Genomic DNA, 27,768 nt, shown 5'->3' with positions numbered 1-27,768 from the left:
TATCCATTTTGTGAGCTACCTCTTGAGCCTCAAAGGAAGGTTTGTATGTATCACTCAGAAGCTATGAGTGGTCCTGTACTGACAGCTGCGAAGCTAAGGGTGAGCCCTTTCCTACTGTGGGATGTAATATGTGAGATGAGAATGTTTCTGTCCATCCAAGTCAACTTATCTGAGGCCCCCTGAGCCTCAGGTGAGCAACCTCTGGTACCTTGATGCCATCTTTGTTATAACCAAGCAAAGGTCAGCTAAAACCTGCATAGAACCCTGACCCATGCTGATGTCAGATGGTCAGTGTATATTATTTATCATCTGACAAGCCTATGGTCATATGCTATGCAGCAATCAAAATTATACACAGAAGTGAAAAAAAAAACCCTAATTCTTAGGTCTCATTGAAGTTATCTTTTCCTCCTCTTTCTTGAATGACATTTTTGTTTTCATATTCTCCCTAGACATAGTCCTTCTTCTCTCATTGAACAGCTTTACTTCATGCCACAGAGGTGTTACCTCTTCTATTTTATACATGATGGCTTAAACATGGACTGAACAAGGACAACATGCAGACATAACAAAGTGGATGGGGGAAAGACCAGGAAGTGTCAACCTTACCCAAAGAACTACAGGCAACTAAGGAATGCTGAGAATGGAAGAACTAGTGTTTCATAGGGAAGAATGTCAAGCTGTCATCCCTGAAAACATACATAAAAGTAATATTACACACAGTGAGTAGAATACAAGTATTTGTGTGAAGAGGCCATGAATTTGAAAGAGCGCAAGGGAGGGTATATGGGAGTATTTATGAAGAAGGAAAGGGGAGCGTACAATTATGTAATTATAATTCAAAAAATAAAATAATTTAAAGAGAAGAATAAAAATGATTATGATTTTGTCTTTTAAAGCATTCCAGTAAACAAACATATGATACCTATTCATCTTCTGACAATGAGAAAAAAGCAAAGAGTGGTCTATTAGAACCCTCATCCTTCTGCCTGAGAAAAGAGGTTCTCTATACTATTGAGCTTATGGAAGTGAATGACAGTCCTAGTTTGAGCTTATTCTCATTCTGCTAAACTGCCACATACAGTTTTGAAAAAAATTAGGGATGGGATAAGAGTTTCTATATTGGACCATACAAATCTACCTTTCTGAAAATAGAGAATTGGAACTAGGAGGTAACTCAGTCAGTCAAAAACAACATTCATGAAATCCTGGATTTGATGCTCAGAACCACACAAAACTTGGTGTTGTGATATGTGTCCAGAAGCTGAGCACAAGGCAGAAGTATTGAGTTTATGGCAATCTTCAGAAACATAGTACATTTGAGTCTGGCTTAGGATATATGTGACTTCATAAAATATAATTGATGGTGACTTGTGAAATTCTTAAGATATTCCTTCATGCTTTGGGTTAGGAAATCTGGGGACTGTACTTCAATGTTGGGAGCATAGTTTGTAAATCCCAATTTGCAGAGAATTACTGAGGGATGTCAGAATGATTAGATACTGTTAAAATCTTGATAACACAGACTTTTCTATAATTAGTGTCTATAGATCACTACATTTTCTTTATAGACAAGGAATGCTCTAAATTATGACCATCAGATTATTGAACTCAGCTATTGTTCCGTCTTTTGTAGTCCCAAGCTCTTTCAGCCACTTAAAATTCCAATGGTGCTGTTTTTGCTTAGCTGTCTATCTATGCTTCTCTGAACATACTGAAAAACTGTACTCAGAAAATATCATTAGGCCATCATGAGAAAAGTGACCCTATAGAAAAGACTCTCGACTTTATCGTCCCTGGATGTGAAATAGACCATTTTTCCATGTAGGTGTTCTTTGCATCCTAAGAGCTAAGCCACTGTAGGTATCCTCTTTAAGATTTGGTCATCACTGTTAAGGTGCTATGGATCACACAGTAGGACGAAAAAAATTGCTGAATTGATTGCAACTATTTGCCAAACATCCATTAGAGACTGAGAAGTAGGCTTAAGTGTTTCGTTCATAAGGATCCCGTATCTCTGTGCGGTAAGGTTTCCAGGCAGTTGTGAGTGACTTTATGTACTTGTCGCAGCCCAGTTCATATTCTTCCCCACAGCTGTAAAGTAGCCTTGGAAGATAGGCTTCTCACAATTGGGGAAAGTCACCTCACGCTATGGGAGACATTCTTCTCTGTAAAAATATGAGGATGCTTGCTGTCCAAATAGAATGGCAAAAGTCCACCCTATCTCTAATAGCGTTAGGGAAGCTGCAAATTGGATTCCATTATTACTCCATAATAACGTGGTGAAAATTGTCACTTGTGGATGTCACCTTTCCAGTAAGTATGGGTCTGTTTTAGCTCTCAGAAGCTGAATAGTGAATATGGAATTCTTCTTTTTTTCTCTCTCTCTCCTCATTGGGTTTCAAATGAAAAGGCAGTTTGAAGAGGAGAAACGAGAAAGCAGAAACATCTGTGGTTTGGCAAGCAAAAGAAGCACTGAGAGTATTTGGGGTGACTTGCGGATTGTACAGAAACACATAGAGTGAGCCCAGCAGCTGCACTGGGTATGCTGTTTAAAGCCATTCCCCCAGAACAGGAACAGTGGGACAATCCTTTACTGACTTGCATGATACATTGGAATGTTGAGCTAATCAGGCAATCTAATTGACTGAACATCTGCAGCTGCTTTATCATTATTCTCAAATGGGCATTATCTCTTTGCATGCCAGGGATGGCTAAGTATCTCTCAGCCTTTCTAATAGAAGCTGACTCTGGGGTTTATATTTCAACTGCTTTCAATTGCCCAGAAAGTCAGGTGACCCAATTTAAGGTCAAATACAGTATGGTTTTTCTTTTGCTGGAACTGTTTGGAAGGAAAGGATTGGAAAAGTTGGTGTCTAGGTGGAAGGGTGAGGTATAGGAGGATTTTGGTGACTTGGGGAAGGCTCCTTTTAGGTTTTGTTCCTGTCGAGTACATAGGGTTACATGCTGAGCCATAGGAACAGATAGATTGTGGAAGAAGACTGGGAAGCCCAGTTTTCATGAATATAAAGAGCCCCACACAAGTACAGAAATCTACAACAGAATCATTTGCTTTCCTCCTTAGCCCCCCTTCTGTTGCTGGCATGTTTTACCTGGATATAATCTGTGCCTATACCTAAGCCTTTAATTATTTTCACCCATCATTTTCTGGATGCTGTTGCCATAGCATCCAGTTCTCCAGCAGATAGAAAAGAAACAACAGTAATGTTTGTGCTGTTTTAATTCTAATTAAAACTCAGTGGGCCACACACAAAGTGCCAGTGTGAAATAGGAGGCAGGGGTTGCTGAGAAGAAGGGATGCTAGGAGGGACAGACAGGAGTGCAAGAGGGAGATGGAGGTGAAAATGACCAAAGTTCATTATGTAAATGCATGAAACTAGCATTGAAGAATTTAAAAGGCAATACAGCAACTCTAAGTGAAAACTGTGGGACTAAAGTGCTTTTAAATAATAATGCCAACAAAATCACTGCCACAAACACAGGATCCTAGTCAGAATACATTTATTTTTGCAGCTAATGCTGGAATTTATTCCTGCAAATATGATCGTGTTTTGCTTGTTTTTAATACCTTCTGTAAGGGATATGAATGAAAAATGATGGAGATGCTAGAACTATAGGGTGAGTACCAAGCAGGTGCTAGGAACTCACTCCCAAGGGCTTAGATGAGCCTTGTTTGGAAGAAAAGTTCATACGTCCTCTCATAGAATTTGTAAAATTTTTACAAATATTTTATTTTTTGAAGATTATGTGGTTCTGGATTGTGAGTGGTTACCCTGGATCAAGCTTTTCACCCCGTATATGTGATCATCAAAAATAAATGTAAATTCTTACCAAAATGTAATTGTAGGTTGTTTTTATTGTGTTAGAAGATATTTTTCTCTTGAAAAGGAGCTATAGCACTCTATTCTTTTGCCCAAGCCTGCTAAACTCTTTACATCCTAAAGAAAGTAGTGAGGGTGAGATAGTTGTACCCTATCTCTTGAAGTTTCTGTTTGATGTGGAAGGAGAAAAATATCTAACTCCAAAGTACATTTGTATTGAACTCTCAGGGTGATAATTGACCAAAGGACAATATAGCAAAATTTTATCAACAAGAAGAGGAGAACAAGGACACCTATGGAAGGGAAGGATTTTTGTAGCATTGACCAGGGGTTTGAGTGGAAAATTTATCTCCCTGAGAGTGTGGCAGGAGGAGGCTTGGGGACCAGCTTTAGCAAGTTCAGATGTGTGGAGGAGGAGATGAAATTGACTCATTTAAAGCACATAAAGGAGGCAGCTGTGGCTAGAACAGAATAAAGTCACCTGGAAGATCAGGATGGCCCCAGGGACAGGCATAGACTAGCTCTTGTAGCCCATAGGTCTGAGTCTGTCTTTTAGTTTCTGAACAATAGGAGACCACTGGAAAAAATTTAAAAGAGGGAAGAAAGTCTGATGCAGGTTTTAAACACTGGTACTAGATCAAGAGAAGTGTGAGCAAATAGCTGAATGACATGGCAATTTCCATCATCCACTTAAGAGATGAGCATGGCATAGGCTGGGATGGGATCTTAGAGATGGAAGGCTGTCAATAATAAAGTATTTCTATTTTTTATAACTATGTGAGTGTTAACCATGACCTATATTGAAAATTAAAAATTGGAAAGGGTGTAGAGATAATTAAGGTGTCTAAGGCACATAAAAATTTTCTACTCTTTGTGAGGTTACCATCGATTCTAATAACTACCAAATATAGGAACTACAAAGGACTGTCACCATGTGCCTGGCCAAGGTTTAAGAGCTCTGTAGGTATTGGCTCTGTTGAGCCTGAAGAGATGAGGCTGTTGGTTCAGAGCAAGGCACTTATGCATGCATGTATATGAAGTTATTAACCAGAGAGAACATACTATCTCTTCTTGCTTAGACTGAGGACCATAAACAGAAAAGAGCCCAGTACATAGCCAGAGAGAATGTTGCTCGACTTGTCACCCAGGGCTCCCTAGTCTCATTCCCAGAGCAACTCTGTTTGCACTGCCCTCACTAGTGGGCAGTCTTTCCATTGGACAGCTGGGCCCTTAGTGTGAGTCTTGAATTGCTACCTTGAGTATGCAATAGAAGATCTTAGCTTTTTTGTACAATCTAAACTTGAAGAAGTATTTTGGGTTTAAGGATGCTACCTGTGTCCTGTTTTTCAGATGTTACTGATTTTGGTGGTTGCCTCTTATTAGTTCACATATGGCTTATTAGTATGTGCTTTGATAAACCAAAAATCTGCATTTTACTATGCTAAGTAGTAGCATAGTATAATAAGGAATACATATAAAGGTATAGCAGGGAAAATAAAATAAAATAACAACAACACAGAAGCTTCTTAGAGGCTGTCTTGTTCCCCTTCTTTTCTCTTTGAGCAATCCACAAGTTGTGAACTCAGCTTTCCAATTTTGGTGGATGGGCTGTGGGGAGTGGTTGTGGTTATGTGTGTTCTCTCTCTCTCTCTCTCTCTCTCTCTCTCTCTCTCTCTCTCTCTCTCTCTCTCTCTTTCTTTTAACTCTTCAGTTCTGCCAAGACTCACTTTCAGGCACAAAGCTCCCTGCTGGTTGATGTAGGCCGAGCACTCACAAGGTTAGACAATGACTGCCACATGCCAAAAACCCCTTGAAAGGAGGAGTCTTCTGAGCTGCCTGCAAGCAGCCCTCTAATGAGGCCCCAAAGGAGCTGGGGTGGCCATTGCTTCCCCTTCACTGCAGAGGAGTTATCAACCTCTCAGGGGCTGTTGTTAGTAACCAAAAAAATGCTCCAACAGAGATCATCCAAGTTCCTACATCTAAAAAGTCACAGCTTTCTGGAGCAGAAAGATAACAACTTTCCTTGGGTTTTGTTCATTTTGCTATAAGGGAAAACCCAGAAAACTTGGCAAATCTGAAGCAGTCTTAGACATAGGGCTTAAACCCTGTTGTATCTGTCTCTTCCTAATAGTAATACTGCCATGATAATCATTACAGGTAACTTTCCCGAACTTGATACCAATGTTTAATATTTCCTATGCCTTATGTTATCTAGTTCTGAAATGGCCTTCAAGTATACACATCATTGTTAATGCATTATAGTTGAAAATTAGGATTTAAGAGAGGCCCTTGGTATTGCAAAGATCATATGCCCCAGTACAGGGGAATGCCAGGGCCAAGAAGTGGGAGTGGGTGGGTTGGGGAGCAGGGTGGGGGGAGGGTATAGAGGGCTTTGGGGATAGCATTTGAAATGTAAATGAAGAAAATATCTAATAAAAAAGATGCTAATTTACCGAAAGTAAAAGAGATGGTATGCATACTGCAACTCTCTGGGAGAAAGAGGAATTCTTATACTAATACTATGTGAGTTATAGCTAGGTTGTGCCTTACCCATGTCATTCTTGAAACAATACTGTATCTGATTAAAAATTATTAAAAGGAAGGGCATGGCATACCTCAGTTATGCAACCTTTTTAAATATATCTATATAAGTTAGGGAGATATTTATCTGTCATGTAACATTGTGAAGAGTGTTGCCTATTTACACCTAGAAACTTAACCTTCTTTAGCATGCATTCATTTAGACACAGCACGGAGGAGAGTTTCCCACAAGTATCCTGTAAGAGGAGGTGAGAAGTGGAATTGAGAAGCCATAGCACTAGATACAATTATTATGTCAACGATTTAGGTCCTTCTGTGAGGAGGTCTGAGATGCAGGAACCCATCTCAATTCTCTAAGTTTGGGGCAGTTAAGTGGGCCTTTATCTGCCATGACAATTTTAGAAGTTGTATGCAGTTTATATCTGAAAGTGAAGGAACAATCTGAGTGATTCTTTTAGGCTGAACACATTTCCTGGAGAGAAACCCAACTGAGAGCCATCAGCCACCTATATTTGTAGCAGTTGAAACAAATGAATATTTCATTCCAAAATAGATTGTTGTAGGCCATCCTCTGTGTAACACACACCCACTTGGATAACACAGTAGGCCTTGGAAGCTCCTTGCCTGGTATTCCTGTAAGTCACTCTTATTGGAGATATTTATGGAAAGACAGAAAAATGAGACAGAGTATTCTACTGTAAACCACTGGACAGGTCTGGGTGGGAATACATAATTACTGTCTCTCCCTTGGTATCAGTTATGGTAGTTTGTCAACTTGACACATCTAGAATTACCTGGGAAGGGAGTCTCAATGAGGAATTATCTGCATTAGGTTGGCCTGTGGATATGCCTGTAGGGGATTCTCTTAATTGGGTTAGCTGAGATGGGAAGACCCACGTAAATATGTATGGCACCATTTTTTGAGCTGGGCCCTAGACAGAGAAAAGGAGAAAGTAAGCTGAGCACTAACCTTATGCATAAATCTATTGTTATCTGCTCTTGACAGTGGGTGTGATAGGATCAGTTAGGTCAAGTTCCTGAGGCTTTTACTTCCCTGGAATGGTGGAGTGTAACCACAATCGTGAGGCAAATCAACCCCTTCTCTCTTAAGTTGATTTTTTTTCAGGGTGTTTTTTTTCCCACAACAATGTAAATAGAAACTAAATTAATATCCATTCTTGAGTCTCTCTGTTTATTTGTGTGTTAGAATTCTAGTCTAAAAACCCTGCATCATCAGTGTGGGAACTATAGCACACTACTCAGTGGGTCTCTAAATGTGTCTTTTATTGGAAATGCTTGCTCTGTGGAAATGAGGATATATGTAATTTAGCGTTTTTAAACTTTGAGAATTTCATACATGAGCACTTTACTTATGTAATCTCTACCTCTTCCTCCTCCAATTTTTCTTGTGGTTCTATCTACCCTCAAATTCATAAAATTTTATTCTTATGTGTATGTATATGTATGTGTATGTATATACATATACAGTTATATGGAAATACTTATATATAACAAGCTGAATCCATCTAGTGTTGCTCATATTTGTATATGTTTAGAGCTGACACTTAAAATTGAATAGCCAATCATTGAGCTCTTCCTGGAGAAAACGAATTCCCTGTTTCTCAGCAGTCATTGACTGCTTCTAGCTCTTCCACTAGGAGTGTCCCCCATCCATGTTGGCATGCCAACTAATGTTATCATTATAAAAGACTTGTTTAGACAACAGAATTGTTGAGATTCCATGGATGAAACCCTATCATGTCTAGAATACGCTGTTTGGCAGAGGACATCCTGGTTCTCTGGCTTTTACCATTTTCGCACTACCTCTTCTATGATTTCCCCTAGTCCTTATGTGTAGGGGTTGTGCTTTAGATATATCAAGTGGAGTTGATTATGCTGGGTTTTCTCTGCACTCCAGCTGCTTGTGAATCTTTTCAGCAGTTTTTAGCTATTGAAATAAAGGGGTATGGGCATCTTTGAAGAGGCTTGAGAGCTGTATATATCTGTACCTGTAAGGATATGTATTTAGTATGATTAAAATTTACATTACATTGGGAAAATGGCACAAGTAGGGTCCCTTCTAGGGACTGTACCACCATGTACCATGGATGTTTGGTTAGGTTTATAGTACCAAGAATTAATTCTCTCTTGTTGAACATGAAGAATTCTAATTAGACAGCTGTTATCCCCACAATAAACTTGTCATGACTATGTCATTGAGGAGCAAAGTCTTACCAGGTCAGATACAGCTGGGTAGGACTATTGATTGTTCTTCTCTTTTGGCAGTTTCTATAGCACTGCCCATTACTACAAGAGTTACCAGTCTTCAGATAGGAGGTTTAAAGGTCATGTCTATCTCTATTTCTGAGTCCTATGTCTGAAATAGGCAATGTCTTCCACAAAAGAAATTTTTTCCTTTCTGGGAGGCAAACAAGAATGCCAATAGCCTATAATATTTTGAGAATTTCTTTGACTCACCTGATCAACAAATCAAAAGGAGGTTCATATTCTTGGTACTGAGATTCTTGTTACTCTGAATCTAGAGGGAGGATCGTCATCCTCTGTGCCATAACTCCATTTGCAGCTCAGCCCCTCACACAATCACACATACATTGAAAGTAAACATGAATTATTGTTTCTCTATGGATTTTTCAGACACCCTTAGAGATGTTTATTTCTTTTTCTCCCTTTCTTCTGCATCACCCCTTTTTCCAATCCTTAATTAAAGTTTATCATTTCCCCATTTCTCCTTCCATAGAGACTTCATATCCCTTTCTCTACACCTCCTCCACAACCCTCACATTGCCTCCTTTTACTTAACTGGTGTGTTGGTTGGTTTTCTTGTCAGCCATAGTTATCAGTCGAAAAAATGTCTCCATCACATTGGCTTGTAGACAAGCCTGTATGGCATTTTCTTAATTCCTGCTTAATGTGAGAGGACCTACCTCACTGTAGGCAGTGCAACTCTTATGTAGGTGACCCTGAGTGGTATAAGAAGCAAATTGGGCAAGCCATAGGGCACAGACCAGAAAGCAATATTCTACTATGGCTTCAAATTCATTCTTTGTCTCCATGTTCCTGCCTTGACTTCTCTTGCAGTTGGACTATAAACTTGTATGGTTAAATATCCCTTCCCCCAACAAGTTCCTTAGATCTAGAAACAGATCTAGAAACAACTAATACTCCTGGTTTCTGTGGACACTTCGGGTTATATAATCAAATGTAAGATTCAGAGCTAGTATCTATAAATAAGAGAGCTTGTAGCATTTGTCTTTCTGAGGCTGGGTTATACATAGCTCAGTGTAATATTTTCTCATCGCATCCACTTACCTGGAAAGTCCACGATTTTATTTTTCTTTATAGCCAAATAGAATTCTATTGTGACTGCAGTGGTTTACAATCCCGCTAACAGTGAATGAGGGTTCTTCTTTCTATGAACCTGCAACAGAAACTTTTAGCTGCTTTCCTGATCTTAACCATTTTAATTGAGTACTGTGTCTTATCAAAATAGGTGTAAGTTGCATTCTTCTATTGCCAAAGACATTAAAAGATTTTTATAGCTGGGCGTGATGGCACATGCCTTTAATCCCAGCACTTGGGAGGCAGAGGCAGGCAGATTTCTGAGTTCAAGGCCAGCCTGGTCTACAGGGTGATTTCCAGGACAGCCAGGGCTACACAGAGAAACCCTGTCTTGAGAAGAGAACAACAACAACAACAACAAAAAAGGTTTTATGGTATTTCTTGGCCATTTTTAACTTACTTGTTTTTGAAAACTCTTCTCTGTTTAGATATATAGCCCATTTGTGGTGAGTATGTGTGTGTGTGTGTGTGTGTGTGTGTGTGAGAGAGAGAGAGAGAGAGAGAGAGAGAGAGAGAGAGAGAGAGAGAGAGAGAGTTATTGTGTGTGTAACTTTCTTGATTATTTGTGACTTCTTGAGTTCTTTGTTTATTCTACATGTTCATTCTTCTATTGTATGAGTAGCTGGCAAAGATTCCTTCTGAGTCTCTAGCCTTCTTGCTCTCTATTTATCTGATGCCTTCTTTGCTATAAAAGGGCAATTTAGGTTTATGAGGTCCCACTTGTCAGTTGTTGGCCCTAATTCCTGAGTGCAGGGAATCCTATTCAGAAAGTCTCCATCTCTGTCCTGTATAACACTGCCAATACTTCTATCAATTTAAACAGTCTTGGGTTCATATTGAAACCTGGGATCAACTTGTAGTTTAGATTTTTGTACAGGGTAATAGATATTGGTTACTTTCATTTGTCTCCATGTAGACATTTAATTTTCCTTGAACCATTTGTTAAAGATGCTGTCTTTTTTCCAGTGTATATTTTGGCATCTTTATCAAATCAGATGACTGTAGTTTTTGTGCATACTGGGTCTTCTACTGTATTCTTTTGGTCTGCATTTCTGATTTTTGCTGGTTCCATTTTGTTTTTTATCAATATAGCTCTACAATATAGCTTGAAATATAGAAATATAGTATGTTAATACCTCTAGAATTGTAACCTTGATATTTGTTTGTTTGTTTGTTTTCGATAAAAGTTTTTTATCTCTTAAGTAAAGCTTATTCCTAGATATTTTTGAGATTATTGTGAAAATAATTGTTTCTATGATTTCTTAATCATGGTGCTTATTAATAATATTAGAATGCTTTAATGTGGCATTAAAATTAATAATTAAGTTCCAAAAGCTTTATAATAATATTCACTGGCAAAATATCTGATAAAGTTCACTTGTCAACCTTTGTTTAGTATGTTGATGAAGTAAAAACAGACAGCATTTAGAGGACTGAAGAGAGGACTCAGTGGTTAAAGCACTTGCTGCTTTTGCAGAAGACCTAAGTTCAGTTCCCAGCACCCACATGGCAGCTCTAAACCATTGGGGAGTTCACTTTAAGGTCATCTAATGTTCTTTTCTGGCCTTGTAAGTTTCAGACATATATGTGATATACATGCATGTATACAGACAAAGCAGTCATGTACACACCATAAGAATCAATGTTTTTTTTTTAAATAAATAGTATTTAGATAACCAAAATGTGTATGAAAAAATAGAAGCCTCACCTGGCTTTTTCTAAATGGTTAGCCTTATAAGGTTATAATTAAGAAAGGGTCATGTCAAGAGACATTTGAGTCTCATTATTTCCCAAAGTATCTTAGGAACCTTTATGTTTGACCTAAGAATAGATGATTGTAGTGGTAAACTTTGTTGTTATGTTCAGAAATAAAGTTTGAGGTATGCAAATAATTTCAATGATGATATTTCAATTCAGTGGCAGATAAAGTGTTCATTTAATAGGTGTTATTGGTAGAAATGGTATAAATGGCTATCCATTTGGAGTACATACACAAACATAAATTCTGTGCTATAGGATTTAAATGACCAAAACAAAATGTTAGGAGGGCCATTGGCAGATGACATATTTAATTTAGTGCTAAATCGGGTATTGTTTTTCAAAGAAATTTATTCATTTTTCTGTGTATGTGTGCTACTCACAGTGGTCATACCCTGAACATGCACTACAGTGCAGAAAAGGCAAGCAGATCCCTTGGGGCTGTTGTTATGTGGTTGTAAATCATCCTTGGTGGGTGCTGGGAATTGAACTTGGGTCCTCTAGAAGATCAATAAGTGCTCTTACCTACTAAACCACAATCCTACTTCTGAAGTAGCACATTCTTACAATTGACATTAAGAAAATATAAAAATGTTTTCTAAATAAATCTTAAGCTTTAGAGTAAAAAAACTTTCACCATACATATTATCAATGAATATTGAATAAAATTTGCAGAGTAGATGAGAGTCAGTGCCTATAGTGGAGAAGTGAACAGTGTTAGAAGCGTTTAAGATACAAAATGCTATCAACCCAATAGATCAAAGAGAAATGTGGTAGAAGTGATGAAACACAAGCAATTAATATTGTTTTGAAAATGTTCATAGTTGGTGTTAGTGAAACAAAGGTATCACTGATCTATAAACGTGTCCAAAGTTGCTTCTATTCATGACAGCTATAGGGAAAGTAATTTTGTCATGCTATTTACTTTCTAGATTGAAATTTGAAGTCTTACTATTTTTAAGCAATTTGGAGGTATGTAAAATTGGCTATTTCATAAAATTTCAGTTAGAAGCCAATCCCATATAAATGAAGACATCAGTGTGTGCTGTGTATGCATGTGCTCACATGTATATATTTCAATGATATCTGTCACATTATTAGAGTGCAGCTCATTGTGATACACCTGCCTGTGATGCCTTCCATTGCATGGAAATAAAATGGGAGTGGACCCATCCTCCTGAATTGGAGAGCCTTCCCATGCCAAGAATAGCTGACAGAAGAAATTTGCATATTTTATAAATCATTAGCAAGCCTTTTGTTCATATACATAGTAATATGCTCAGGTACATGCATATTTTAAAATTAATTATTGAGGTAAGAACATTTATGGGAGTCTACTAGTCCAGCTTGATTTTTTTTTTTTTTTTTTTGTTCATGGACTCCATAGGTAAAAATGTCATGGAGACTTGTGATGGAGGAGAGCTCCGTGGAGTTGAGAATAAAGGCAAACAAACAAATGAGCAAAATCTGTTTGAAGAACTAACAAAATAAGCATTTTCAGCAAATAAAATTAAGCATCGTCAATTTTGAAATTTTGCCAGATGTTGTAAATGTGAGAATTTGTGGACTGATTGCCTCAAGTGTCAGAAAAACACTGAAAGTAACTATTTGAAATGTTAGTAAGACATGATTAAATTTGAATGATTGAAGAAGAAATTGGATCTCTACTCCAACTGCCTTTTAAAACATGGAGCAGGCAGTGAAAGCTCCTAAATAGCAGGTTGCCTTTCCCGCTTGGCTTTTAATTTACCAGTGTGTGTAGGGATGTTCGTGTACGTGTTTGTCGTAAACCATATAACAACTATAACTAATGACAGCAAAAGTCAATTTCCCTTGTATCCCTGAGTATCTTTGTATTTTTATGATGCGTTTCAAATTTAAAGATGAAGTCTTCTGTACGTTTTTCAGAAGAGATCAGAAATTGCGTAAATAAATGACCTCTCCCTTGACATTGGTGGGTTTACAACTACAGTCAGTCGGTCTACTTGAGCTGTGAATGTGGTCGATGACTACAGTGGTGCCTGTGAATACATAGGTAAGATTTTACAAATCCCACATGTGGTAATGGAATTTGAATCTTGTGAAAATGACACCGACTGTACTTAGAGTTATTAAAATATTAACCACAGTGAGAAGATTGGAAAGGAATAGTTTTTAGAGTCTTAAAAGTCTGATAGGGGAGCAAGATGGTTCAGTGAGTTAAGAAAATGTACCTGCCGTACATGCCCGAACACCTGAGCACATGACTGCCTGGACCACAGAGTGGAGACAACTGACTCTGAAAAATTGCCCTACATTGTCAACACATGCAATAGGTTTTCTTTTCTCTCTCTCCTTCCCTTCCTCCTTCCCTCCACATCTCTTTCATACAGAACAACACGAACACATGCACACACACACACACAATGCAGACATACATATATGCACATAAACATACACACATACATACACACATGCATACACACACTGAAAAAAGGAGTGAGTTTTTAGATAGCCATACAGAATAAATTTGCAGAAAATTGTTTTGATAATGCTGCAGAATCTCATTGTCTTGTCGGAATTCAGACATATTAAGATACTTTACTTTTTGTATTCTTGTATAGATATTTGTTTTAAATATAATGATTCTATTCCTTCAGAGTATTATGTACACATTCAATATATTTTGATAATATTTCTTTAAAAGCTCCTCATATATCTGTCTTTGGCTCTCCTGCCTCCTCCCAACTTCACATTCTCTTATTTTGTTTTATCACCCACCAAATCCAGTTTATGTTGCCCATATTCTTATGTGGGTGGGGGCATCCACTGGGGCAAGGTTAATCCACCAAGGGCCAAAGAAAAAGACCCCCCCCAACCAAACAATCAACAAACAAAAAAAACTGACCTTTAGCTGTAGATGTCTAGATTGTTTCCATCTACTGCTCGATGAAACCTCTCAGGAGACAATTATGATAGGCTCCTATCTGTAAGCATAGCAGAGCATCATTAATAGTGTCAGGGGTTGGATCTCTTCCATGTTATGAGTCTCAAGTTGGACCAGTCATTGGTTGGTTGTTCCCTTAGTCTTTGCTCCATCTTTATCTTTATAAATCTTAGAGGCAGGACAAATTTTGGGTCTAAGGTTTTGTGGGTGTGTTGATGTTCCCCTCCTTCTATTGGAAGTCTCGCCTGGCTACAGGAGGTGGCCACTTCAGTCTGCATAAGTCTGTGCTAGAGTTACTAACATAGATTCTAGGAGGCTTACCTGTTATCAGGTCTCCATGTAGTTCCAGAGGTGGACCCCTCTGATTTCCATTCTTATTCCCAGCCCTCCCCTGCACTACTTGATAGTTATCCTCATCCCCCCTCACCCACTCTCCCACAAAGTTTCCTCCCTCTATCCACCTATGATGTCTATTCTATTTCACGTTCTGAGATTCACATATGCTCCTTTGGGTCATGTTTCTTTGGGTCTGTGGATTATAGCATGGTCATTCTGTACATTTTAGCTAATACTAACTTATGAGTACTACATAATATGCATGTCTTTCTGGGTCTGGGTTACTTTACTCAGCATGATATTTTCTAGTTCTATCCATTTTCCTGCAATTGTTTTTTAATAGCTGAATAGTATCCCATTGTGTAGATGCACCAACTGATAGAAACAGATGCAGAGACCTACAGCCAAACATCAGGAGGAGCTCAGGGAGTCTTGTGCAAGAGTAGGGGATAGGATTGAGCAAGTTCCATAGGTCAAGGACACTACAAGACTTACAAAGTCAACTAACCTAGACCCACGGAGACTGGCAGAGACTAAACCACGAACTAAAGTGCATTTAGGGGCTGGACATAGGCCCACTATAGAGTTGGAGCAGTTGTCCAGCTTGGCCTTCAAGTGATTCCCTAACAGTTGGATCAAGGAGAGTCTCTGACTTTGTTTGTGTCTCTGGGAGATTTGTTTAGTCTTCTTGTGGCTTGATGTCCCAAGGCAGGGTGTTACCGAAGGGAGATCTCCTTCCTCTGAGGAAAAAAAGAGGGCATAATGGGGGAAGGATTTGTGAGAGTTGAATTGGAAGGAGAGAAGGTACTGGGACTGCAATCTGGATGTAAAACGAACGAACGAACGAACGAACGAACGAACAAACAAACAAACAAATAAATAAATAAATAAATAAATAAATGGAAGCAAACAAACAAGTTTGACTCTCCCTCCCCAGTAGCTTCAGTGGTCAACAGTGTTCATAGTGGTGTGTAGTTGTCAGGGTCTCCATCTTCCAGGTTGGACTATTGGCTGCTTTGATCTTTTTTGGATGTTGGTTTGGCCTTGTCTAGGAATGTATCGCTTCTGTAAGTTCATGAGTGTGGTGATTGGTGATCTCGTCATGTCCAAAAGATGATTCTTTGTTCTAGTCTTCCTGGACGCCTCGCTTTTACAATGATTCAGCCTCTTCCTTACTCCATGATGGTCTCTGAGCCTTGGCCCAGGGGGAGATGATAACACTTTTCTATTTATGATTGACTATTCTCTAGTCATCATCTATACTTTGTCCAGTTGTGAGTTTCTGTATTAACTGTTATCCCCCAAAACTTACTGAGAGCTTCAGTAATATATGGGTATAGAATCTAGAAAGTAGTATCACACTATGCCTACTTAGCAAAGTAACATTTGTAAATTCACCCCTTGGGGAGTAGGATTTCTACACCCACTGGTTCTTGGTCTCATTTATCATACCAGGAATGATTTTCATCCTATGGAACTGAACTTAAATAAAACTAAAAAAAAACTCTTGGTTACTTCAATAATATCCATGCCACTGCCACTACTGTATAACTGGACACATGTTATCATTCTGGTCATTATTGTAGCTTACAGTGTTTACCACTGGATTCTACTCTGGAAGACTACATAGCACCCTCGGGTTCCATGAAATATAACCACCAGAGAGGAAGCTTCCTGGTCAGGACCAACTTTATTTCTCTATGTTGTATGACTGAACTGTGTATATCTTCAGCGATAGGGTCTTATCAACTTCCAGTGAGCAATAATGAGCAACAACAATAGCTCATATTGGATGTCTTCTCCAGCATACCCCTGGCCAAAAGCTGAAGGGGAGTTGTTCCATACCTACTCTGAGTTTTTTATTTAGTGTCCTATGGCTTCTGGGAGGAAGATTATCCTCTGGAAGGATAGCTCTAATTTATGTGTTTGTATGACTACACCTATAAGCATACATTTAGGAAGCATATACACTAGAAGGTTTACATATATCCCTTTCAGACATCCTTAATGTAAATTATCCTTCTCCTTTCACATCTCTGCACTATCCTCTCATGGCTCTCCTCACTGAAACTTCTATAACTGATATTACCTCCTTTTACTTCACATCTGTTCTTTTCTATTTAAAACTTTTAAAGCAGTAATAGATATTCTAATTTTAGTTTAGAATTAACGTTACTTAATTGCTATTCGTTAACTCCTCAGGTTTTGAAGTATTATTCCTACCAGGAAAAATCCCAGTAGCCATCAACTGTAACATTTTGAGAGAAAGAGGGGCGGGGGGGGGTATATCTCTGTCTGTATGTGCTATATGTATTTGTGTCCATGTGTGTGTGCTTCACTCAAGAGGGTGCACAAGGAGGCTAGAGACTGACACTAGGATGTTTCCCTGATCTGCTTCTCTGCCTTCTTATTGTTTTGAGACAGAGCCTTTTTTGAACCTGAAACTCACTGTGTTTTTCTAGCAAGCTCCTGTCATTCATTTGATTTTACACTTTCATACCCAGTGCTAAGGTTACAGGCTTGTAATATGAAACTGTGTTTTTGTGAGTGCTACGAATGCAAACTTCAGTCGTTATGCCCCTCCAGGTTCACCCTCTGACACTTTCTCATCCCATTCCTCCTCCACTGTCTCAAAGAGGATGTTCCCAGCCCAGGCCCCCAGCAACAGTAAGCAAACCAGGTCATATCTGGTTGGAGAGAAATAGTAGGATGTGTTTATTCCATTTCATGTGGAACATGAAACCTTCGATAAATGTTTGAAGACAAAATAAAATAAAATGAAAAGAATGCAAACTCAAATTTTCAGGTTTACACAGTAAGCCCTCAAATTTGTGGTTTTTAAAATTTTCTTGTTCTATACCTCATAATTGTGAATATGTTTCTGGTAGTTCTCAGCCTTACTGCTCCAGGACTTACCTGGAATACCTACAAAACATGTAGATGTCTGAATTCCATTCTAATGCTCTCATTAAATAGGATAGAATATTCTTCAAGAGTAGAGTGTGGGTCTCTCTGCTCTTTGAAGTAACACTCAAAAGAACTCTTCTGATGGTTTGAGCCATTTCTTCTTAGATACAATCATTCTGTTTATATATTAGATTGAAGATTCTATTCAATATTTAAGGTCTCAGAAACTTTGCTAAATACTTGCAAATGAAAGTTATTGGGTAAAATGACCCAAATATGGATAGATGTGTATGTCTCATTAAGTTCCTAGCATTCACAAGACTATAATCTAAATCTAAACTTAAGAACAAAACATGTTGTGTTCAGATAAAGAGTTAACAAAGTGACCTAAAAATAATAAAGTTACTGTAAGTTCCATTCTCAAACCCAAACATCTTTCCATTTGGACTGTATGACTATACACTATTACATCATTTGGTTGAAAGTTCACATCATAATTTATTGAAAGATGTTCTAATAATATCAGTTCCCTTTCAATGCCAGCCTGACCTCCCATTTCAGTTTCCCCAATTTATTGTCTACCTTGTGGTCTGTGGTCAATATTGAAAAATCAGGTTGTGTTGTTTTCTGAGTCTCATGTGCTAGTTCCTGATTAATGTAGCTCCAATGACTCCATGGTCTCCCCTGTGAAAGTTTAGCTCTAACCTGTCTGTCAAATATGATTAATAACCATTTGAGGGAAAAGCAATTTCTTTATACTCTTTGATGTTTTGTACCTTTATAGATCATCAAGTAGGGTAAACTCTCAAAGGGTCATCTTCTGCTTCCTTACCAGAGTGGCTTCTGCACTGTGTTCAGATTTCCATCTGACTTTGACATTTGTATGGTCTGATAACAATGGAAAAGTGTTGTGTTACTTGTTTGTTTACTTTTTTTTTTTTGCAATCCAGTTGTTGCTCCCCTCTAAGTCTGCCCTCTTACAGTTCCTTAACCCATCTCTCCCTTCCCCTGTCTCTAAGAGTATGACCCTTCCCCCATGACAGACCTCCCCACTCCCTGGGGCCTCAAGTCTCTTGAGGAGGGTTAGGGTTGTCTTCTCCCACTGAGGCCAGACCAGGTAGTTTTCTGCTATATATGTGTCAGGGGCTTCAGACCAGCTCTGTATACTGCTTGGTTGGTGTCTCAGTGTCTGAGAGATCTCAAGGGTCCAGAATAGTTGAGACTCCTGGTCTTTCTATGGGGTTGCCTTCCTCTTCTGCTCCTTCTAGCTTTCCCTAATTCAACCACAGGGGTCTCTGACTTCAGTCCAGTGGTCCAGTGGTCAGGTATTTCTGCTTCCGTCTCAGTCAGCTGCTTGTTGGGCTTCTTAGAAGACAGTCATGCTAGGTTCCTGTCTGTAAGTACACCATAGCATCAGTAATAGCCTTGGAGCCTCCCCTTGAGATGGATTCCAAGTTAGGCAGGTCACTGGATTTAACCTCCCAGGTCTTTGATACTTTCTAGAGGATTCTCCTACTCCCACTCCCTGAGGTTGCATATTTCCATTCATTCTGCTGGCCCTCAGGGCTTCTCTCCTGTCTCTGTCCCCAATCATTTCCCCTTCTTTCCTTTCCCCATCCCCTCTCCCACTCAGGTCCCTCCCTCCCAAGATTGCTTTCTTCTCCCTCCCAAGTGGGATTGAAGCATCCTTACTTGGGTCCTTCTACTTGTTAACCTTTTTGAGTTCTTTGGATTGTATCCTAGGTATTCTCTAGTTTTTGGCTAATATCAACTTATTAGTGAGTACATACATTTGGTTTCCAGTTACCTCAGGATGATATTTTCTAGTTTCATCCATTTGCCTGCAAAACTCATGATGTCCTCCTTAATAGCTGAATAGTATTCCATTGTGTAAATAAACCACATTTTCTGTATCCATTCTTCAAATCAGGGACATCTGTATTGTTTCCAGCTTCTGACTATCATAAATAAACTTGCTGTGAACATAGTTCACATAGTTCACATAGTGGCACATGTGCCCCATTGGTATGATGTGGCATCTTTGGGGTATATGCCAAAGAGTGGTATAACTGGGTCTTTAGGTACATTTATTTCTAATTTTCTGAGGAACTTCCAGTTTGATTTTCAGGGTCATTGTCCCATTTTGCAATCCCACCAGCAGTGATTGAGTGTTCCTCTTTCTCTACATTCTCTCCAATATCTGCTGTCACCTGAGTTTTTTATTTTAGCCATTTGTGATTGGTGTAAGGTAGAATCTTAGGGTCGTTTTGATTTGAATTTCTCTGATGGCAAGGAATGTTGAACATTTTTTAAGGTGCTTTTCAGCCATTCAAGATTCCTCAGCTGAAAATTCTCTGTTTAGCTCTGTAGCCCCCTTTTAAAATGGGGTTATTTGGTTTTCTGGAGTCTAATTTCTAGAGTTCTTTATATTTAGCCCTCTATTGGATGTAGAGTTAATAAATATCTTTTCTCAATCTGTAGGTTGACATTTTGTCCTATTGACAGCGTCCTTTGCCTTACAGAAAGTTTTCAGTTTCATGAAGTCCCATTCATGAAAGTGTTGAGTACATCCTAGTCTGGTTGCACGTTTAACTCTGCATTTGTTTGTATGTTTATAGTTTTGAGATAAAAGAACTTAGGAGACTTTATGAGGGGCATTATTGAAGATGTGCAAGTTATTCTCTGTTCATAAAATGTGAATACATGTAGGTAAACATTACAAAATAATATTGAATATTTTGTTCATTGAATGTACCAATGTGGGAGTTTTACCAAGATAATTTAAACCATTTTTACCTGGAGAGTATTTTTGCTTATCCATGTCCATTCATTTTCCCTGAGTTTGTAGTTTCCTCTTCCTTCAGTTCAAATCTTATTCTGGTATCTTATACTGTTTAATACATCATTTGTAAGAAAACAGAGGCAGAGTTTAAAATTAGAGCTTTTTCTGAAGTATTAAAATCCAAATCTCTATTGAATTAATCTCTGAGTACCTATTTCTACCATAGGGTTATACCTTCCCAGCATAAACTATTTGCTTGGGCTTAACTGTATTTCCCTATCATACTGCTCTTTTAAATGTCTGTGAGTTCTCATCTGTATTCACACATGTCTCCTACTTCTTCCCATTCCGTGTATGCTTTGTGTTGGAATCACTAGACTCTTATACTGTGGTTTTTCTTTTTTTAGCTGTTAGATAAATTTTAACAGCAGGCCTTTTGATTCTTTAAGTAAGACAGACTGAAAATCCACTTCTTTAATTGATAACCCTTATGTTATAAAGAAAACATAAACTAAAAGTGGCTTTCAAAAATGTAATTGTGGAATGGAATAAATAAGGGGAAAAGTTGGGACATATTTTGAGTGCTATTTAGATAATAGGTATCATTAACTAATTTCTGTTGACAGCTATACTATACCTAATGTGAGACTAAAAGCTTCATTGTTTCTTACACCTCAGGTTATATAATATTCCCCTATCTATCTTAGCTGAGTAGTTAATGGTGGCTTATGTCATTATTCTTAAATTGCCATGCATGTCAGAACTACATTAAATAGGTTTTTTTTTTAAAATGTAGATTCATTTTAAAACTTCAAGTACTAGAAAAAAATATCCTGAGCAGTGTTTTAGATGGGAGGAGGAAATGCCTTTTGCATCTGTATTCCCACTGACTCCAATCTTATCAACATCCAACCCAACGAACAGTCATGGTTCTTGTGCTCCTGAAAAAAATTCACTCTGGACAAAAGTAGAACAAAGAAATAATCAAACTTTATCTTAGCATCTGAGAAAACAAAACAACTTGACTGAACTGAGACTAGTGACAGTGCTCCCAAACAGCTCTACCTCTAGTGTCTGAACTTACAAAGCTTCATTTACCATTTCCCTTTATGTGGCCCACAGTTGGGGTAGCTTGGGGATGACTTATCTCCTGAAACAGGGAGGGGCTCTTTGAAAACCATTGTCCAACCCAGTCTGTTACAATTAGAAGCACAGGGATTTGTATAAGGATAAAGCCACCTATAAAGTTATATTTTAGGATGGGAAAGACCATGGTGGCTTGTTTCAGAGCCCCTCCTTCTCTTAAAGAACCTGCAAGCCTATGTAGTTACATACCTCAGTGTTCCAAACCTCCCCATTTTAACCTTGGCATTTGAAAGCTATGGTGTGCTTACAGGCTCTGAGAGGCCCAACATGCAGCTGAGACAGATGCAGATGCTTACACCCAACCATTAGACTGAAGTTGGGACCCCTGTGGTTGAATTAAGGAAAGGCTGGAAGAAGTTGAGGAGGACAATGCCATAGGAAGACCAGCAATGTTAACTAACCAGGACCCCTAAGATCTCTCAGACACTGAGCCAACAATGAGGCAGCATACACAAGCTGGTCTGTGGCCCGGACACATATATAGCAGAGGTTTACTGAGGTCGGCTCTAGTGGAAGAAGATGCACCTAACCCTTGACAAACTTGAGGCCCCAGAGAGTGGGGAGGCTTGCGGGGTGGGAGACATTTTTTTGGAGACGGGATAAGGAGGAATGGGATGACGAACTGTGAGAGGGGGTACCAGGAGGAGAGCAATGCTGGAATGTAAACAAATAAAAGTAATAATAATAATAAGACAATCCATCCTTTCAATCCTGATTTATCTTTGTATGAGTTGCAGGTTGTTACTTTGCACTTTTCTTAAATTATTTGTTTAAATACTTTAAAATATTTGTCAACCATTTGTCACTTGTCATCTCTATGGGAAGAAATGAGCAGGGATTTTTGTTGTTGTTATTATTGTTGTTGTTTGCTTGTTTGTTTCATAAAGTTCTTCTTTATCCTCAACAGACTGCAACATAGGATATTTTATGGTCATTTATTGTCGACTATGAAGATGAAACCAATTTTTATCCTGTATTGTATGTAAACTTTGTTCTAGCTTATAACTTCATAGAGTTTAGGAAAAATTATATACATATATATATCACATATATATCATATGTATCATATATATATAATATATGTATAACATATATGTGATATATATGTTATATATGTTATAATTATATATGTAAACTATATATATGTATATCTCTCTATCTACACACACACATAGTTTTAAAATACGTTATGAAATGGAATACTGTTGATGACTTTGAACAAGTATTAAATTCTCCTTGCTCATGTCTCTTTGGCTCATGTGTTACAAGTGTTTCAATATGACTCAAACTATTTATTTTTTACTGTGGCTTTATTATGCATTTGTGTAATTATGCACACTTGTTATGTTTCATGTTTAAGAAGTTCCTGAAAATCACATTGTATTTTATTTTCTGCAGTCTGCTTTTCAATGTAACATATATTACATATTAGTTTGTGTTGATATGTAAAGTGGGTACTTTGTTCACTTCCTGCTCAATGGTCATCTGTCAACCAAACTGCCCCATGGATCTCTTATCATTCTTTTGTTAAATAATCTGGCCTTTTCTGTGTCTTTGCTCTTTCTAGTAATGCTGTGGAGTTATGTTTGTGCATATTCTCTGTGCACACAAGGAAGAGTATCTCTAGCATGTGTATCCAGGAGATATGCTACTGCTCTTTCTTGAGGTCTGGAAATAATGGGCATATTGTTGCCTAAGCTAGTCCCTACACATAGTTTATAAAACTCCCCTCTTAAATTGGATTATCATTAATTAACTTTCATAAACAATTTACTGCCAATAACTTTCCATATATTGTTAAATTGTTAATATTTCTCAGTAACTTGATAATCTCCACTTTCCTTTTCCACATTTACATGATATATTTCTAATTTAATATTATATGTAGAATTAGAAATAAGACTTTAAGATGATTTGGTAAAAAAAAAAAAAAAACAACAGCAACAAAAAAAAAACAGACTGTGTTGCTACTGCATGCATTAATAGAAGTCAGAATGAGTAGTTCCTTCCTTTCTATTCCTAGATTAAATAGGATCTTGGTATTCTCACTTACTCCCTGGACAGTTAGATGTTTGGATGGTTTTTGAACCCTATGATGTAGGGAAGTAGAGAAGTAGACTTTTGTGGATCTTCAGTTTGTGTGTTATGTAATGAACCCCTATATAATTTCTTCAATTTCTCAAATTGTAATTTCTCTGTATTTGTATATGAGCTCTGCCTATTATACTTGTGTGAAAATGCATACATGGCTGCATAGAATAAATGCCCAGCAAATGTTAAAGATCAGTGTTAGGTGACTTTCTTTTTTTTTTTTTTTTGAAGAAAAATATATTTTAATTTCATTTTTTTATTAGATATTTCCTTCATTTACATTTCAAATGCTATCCCAAAAGTCCCCTATACCCTCCCTGCCACCCTACTCCACAACCTACCCACTCCCACTTCTTGGCCCTTAAGTATTTTATTTATTTGCACTTCAAATATTGTCCCCCTTTTAAAGGTTTCCCCTCTACAAGTTGCTCCAGCTGATCCCCCCTCCACTTTGCATCTAAGAGTGTGCTCTCCCACCCACTAACTCACTCCCACCTCAGATGTCTCTGATTTCTAGAAATTTAGTGGTTCCCCATCCTGCCCCTGTCCCCTAATCCACATTGCTGCATATTTCTATTCATTCTCCTTATCTTCTGGGCTTCTTTCCTGACTTCCCCCATACCTGATACTGCCTCCCTTTATCCCTCTCCCTTCCTTCTCTCACCCTCAATCCTCCTTCCATCTGCCACCTATGGTTATTTTATTCCCCTTTCTAAGTGGGATTGAATCATCCACACTTGGGCCTTCCTTCCTGTTAAGCTTCATGTGGTCTGTGAGTTGTATCATGGGTATTCAAATATTTGGCTAATATCAACTCATCAGTGAAGAAATACCATGTATGTCCTTATGTGTATGGGCTACCTCACTAAGGATGATATTTTCTAGTTCCATCCATTTGCCTGCAAAACTCATGATGTCCTCATTGTTAATAGCTGAACAGTATTCCATTGGGAAAATGAACCACATTTTCTGTATCCACTCTTTGAGTCAGGGACATCTGGGTTGTTTCCAGCATTTGACTATTATAAATAAACCTGCTATGAACATAGTGTAGCATGTGTCTTTGTGACATGGTGGACCATTTTTGGGTTATATGCCCAGGAGTGGTATAGCTAGGTCTTCAGGTAGAACTATTTCCAATTTTCTAAGGAACCTCCAGATTGATTTCCAGAGTGGTTGTACAAGTTTGCAATCCCATCAGCAATGGAGGAGTGTTCCTCGTTCTCCACATCCTCTCCAGAATCTGCTGACACCTGAGTTTTTGATCTTAGCCATTCTCATTGGTGTGAGGTAGAATCTCAGGGTTGTTTTCATTTATATTTCCCTGATGTTTAAGAATATTGACCATTTCTCTAGATGCTTCTTGGTACTTTGAAATTCCTCAGTTGAGAAGTCTCTGTGTAGCTCTGTAGCACCCCCTTTTAAAATTAGGTTATTTGGATTTTAGAGTCTGACTTCTTGAGTTCTTTGTATACATTGGCTAGCCCTCAATTGGAAGTAGGGTTACCAAATATCTTTTCCTAATTTGTATGTTGCTGCTTTGTCCTATTGACAGTGTCCTTTGCCTTAAAGAAGCTATTCAGTTTCATGAGTTCTCATTTGTCAGTTGTTGATCTTAGAGCCTTAGCCATTGGTATTCATTTTTTTTTTGTACCAATGTGTTTAAGGATATTTCTTACTGTCTTTTCTATTAGATTCACTGTATCTAGTTTTATGTGGAGGTCCTTGATCTACTTGGACTTGAGCATTGTGATTTTTATAGCTGCCTGGAAAACTATAACATATACAATAAAAGTAAAAATGCATGTGTTAAGTTCCATAGTTTAAAAAATACACAATTTATATTCAGGTCAGTATTCATATCAAATGTTAAAGACTACAAATGTTAACTAGTACACGTGGTACAAAGGATATCTGTAAATTGAAAATTTGAAACTGTTCACTATCTTATTTTGTACCTTTAACACTTTTATTGAAAGATAAGTGAAGGAGAATCCATAAAGGTAATTTTAGGAAGATGTGCACAATCCAGATAGAAATCAATATGGGAACTGTGGGCTCACAGAATTCTTTGCGTCTTTCAGGTACATACTTCCTCACAGAAGGACAGCTGGCAGCCCTGAAAAGGGCTGTTTTTGCTAAGTATTCACTTTCCTAGTTCTTAGAAGCATTGTTCCCTGGAGTGGTAACCTCGCAGAAGCCAAGCTTCTATAATAGAATGCACTGCATGACAGGTCATGCAGGTCCGGATTTTATGTATGTGGTTCTGGAAGGCTCTCTGCCAGGTCAGTCTGTCAGCTTTTCCCAGGAAATGGAGCTCACTCTCTGAGCAAATAACACGTGGAAATGAGTTGTAATGCCTTTGAGTTCAGATTGTGTCAAGGGGCCTTTCATGGTACCTACATGGTCCTTTTAGCCTACTCATCTTCAATCCTGTCCAACTTCTCTGAATCATAAAGGAACAAATAACTTGTCAATTATCTCCAATGTAGAAACATGAGGAAATTATGTCCCGATCAAAATGGAGCTACGCTAGATTTCCTGGGAGCAACTCTGAGAGCAAGTGCCTGGATATTGAAATACATGGGTCCAACAAAGTAGATTTGTTTCTAATTACATGTTATATGTGTATACTTGAGTGGTGGTTGGTACCCACGGATACAGTGACCAGAAGCGGGTGTCAGATAGTACAGGTCTACCTGACTTTGTTACTGGAAGTGGAATCTTTTGCAAGAGCAGTATGTTTTCTTACCCTCTGAAAGAACATGCAGCATCCCCTCCCCTGAACTCACTGTTCTAAATGGATAAGGAAGTATATTATACTCTAGGGAGTGGACACAAGCAGTTGAACTCTTAGTTTGGAGTGAACAACAGACCTCTGATGGTAACCTGGGCGATGGTAAACAGATAAGACCATCACCTTAAACTTCCATTTCCTTCCTTATAAATGAGATAATTTAAAGATGACACATAATACCACCTTCATGTGTCTGTTGGAAAGATTAAGTCAGCTTAGTGCAGGGCATGTCATAGTCAATACAGGACAAAGGTTACTGTGATATCATGACTTTGCATGCTTTAAAAGGAACATTTCTTAGCAACAGTATTCAATTCTGAATACTTGAAACAAATCAAATCTTGACATTTAAGCTAATACTTTTTCCCCAGGTAGCATATGACATGTTTTGTTGTCATTGTCAACATCCATAAAGGCCTCCATATACCATGATTTATGTTCAGGTTCATCCACAGGAGATGAAAAAAATCTATATACCTTGTGAAATGAGTGTGGAACTTTAAAAAAAAATTAGCAAAAGCCTCTTTATAGGAAGAAAAATAAGCTATTTGCCAATGTGTCAAAATAAATGCTCAGAACATTTATGAAGGAGAGGGAATCGCTGAGCATAGGCTGTGGGTAGTTGCCACACCTGTGTTCTATATATATCTGGACTACAGACTAGCCTAGAATGTCATGAGGATCAACTTGGGGTTTACTGCAAACCCCCAGCAATTTCCAGGATTTTAGTTCTCAGTCTCAATAGAAACACCAGCTTGTTTTTTTTTTTGTGTGTGTTTTTTTTTTTTCATTTCTTTCCTCTACTCCAGCCCAAAGGAAGAAAAGTAATACAAGGGACCAAAATGTCAAAACATACGTTCTTTCCTTCATGTAATAAAATCTATCTGCTTTTTAAATGCACCTCTGATAGTAAATGTTATTTATTCAGATATGCACACCCCAGTAACGTAAAGCATGTCTAAAACTGACATCAAAAAAACGGAGGGTAAGTAAGAATCTATCTTTTCAGTGTTCCTTAAAAATAAGTCTCAAAGCAATGCATTGCTAAATAAAATAATAGTTCTACAACCCTGCAAATAATTGGACTCAGGAGAAATCTACTGGGAGAGAATATTAGTGCAAGTTCAGCACTCCTGACTTTCTTAGCTTATGATAAAACCTTAATCACTCTCCTTTCTTTTTTTTTTTTTTTTAATATTTTTATTACATAATTTCCTCAATTACATTTCCAATACTATCCCAAAAGTCCCCCATAGCGCCCCCCACTTCCCTACCCACCCAT

At 38.1% G+C, this 27,768-nt stretch overlaps 1 protein-coding gene across 4 annotated transcripts in view; it reads left to right on the top strand.

Annotated features, from left to right (window-relative positions):
* Nucleotides 1–27,768, top strand: part of Cntn3 (contactin 3) — a 354,817-nt gene that overhangs the window by 45,175 nt on the left and 281,874 nt on the right. The window contains exon 1 of one of the 4 annotated variants that reach the window (XM_029478972.1): nt 13,432–13,536. The exons of the other annotated variants lie outside the window; for them this stretch is intronic. The gene's annotated coding sequence lies outside the window, so the exon portion shown is untranslated. Of the gene's footprint in view, nt 1–13,431; nt 13,537–27,768 lie in introns of those variants that run through there. 4 annotated transcript variants of the gene reach the window in all.

Source organism: Mus caroli, chromosome 6 (genome assembly GCF_900094665.2).
Source record: "Mus caroli chromosome 6, CAROLI_EIJ_v1.1, whole genome shotgun sequence".
Lineage (NCBI taxonomy): Eukaryota > Metazoa > Chordata > Mammalia > Rodentia > Muridae > Mus > Mus caroli.
The sequence above is the reverse complement of the archived record's forward strand: the minus strand, read 5'-3'. Positions and strand labels throughout refer to the sequence as shown.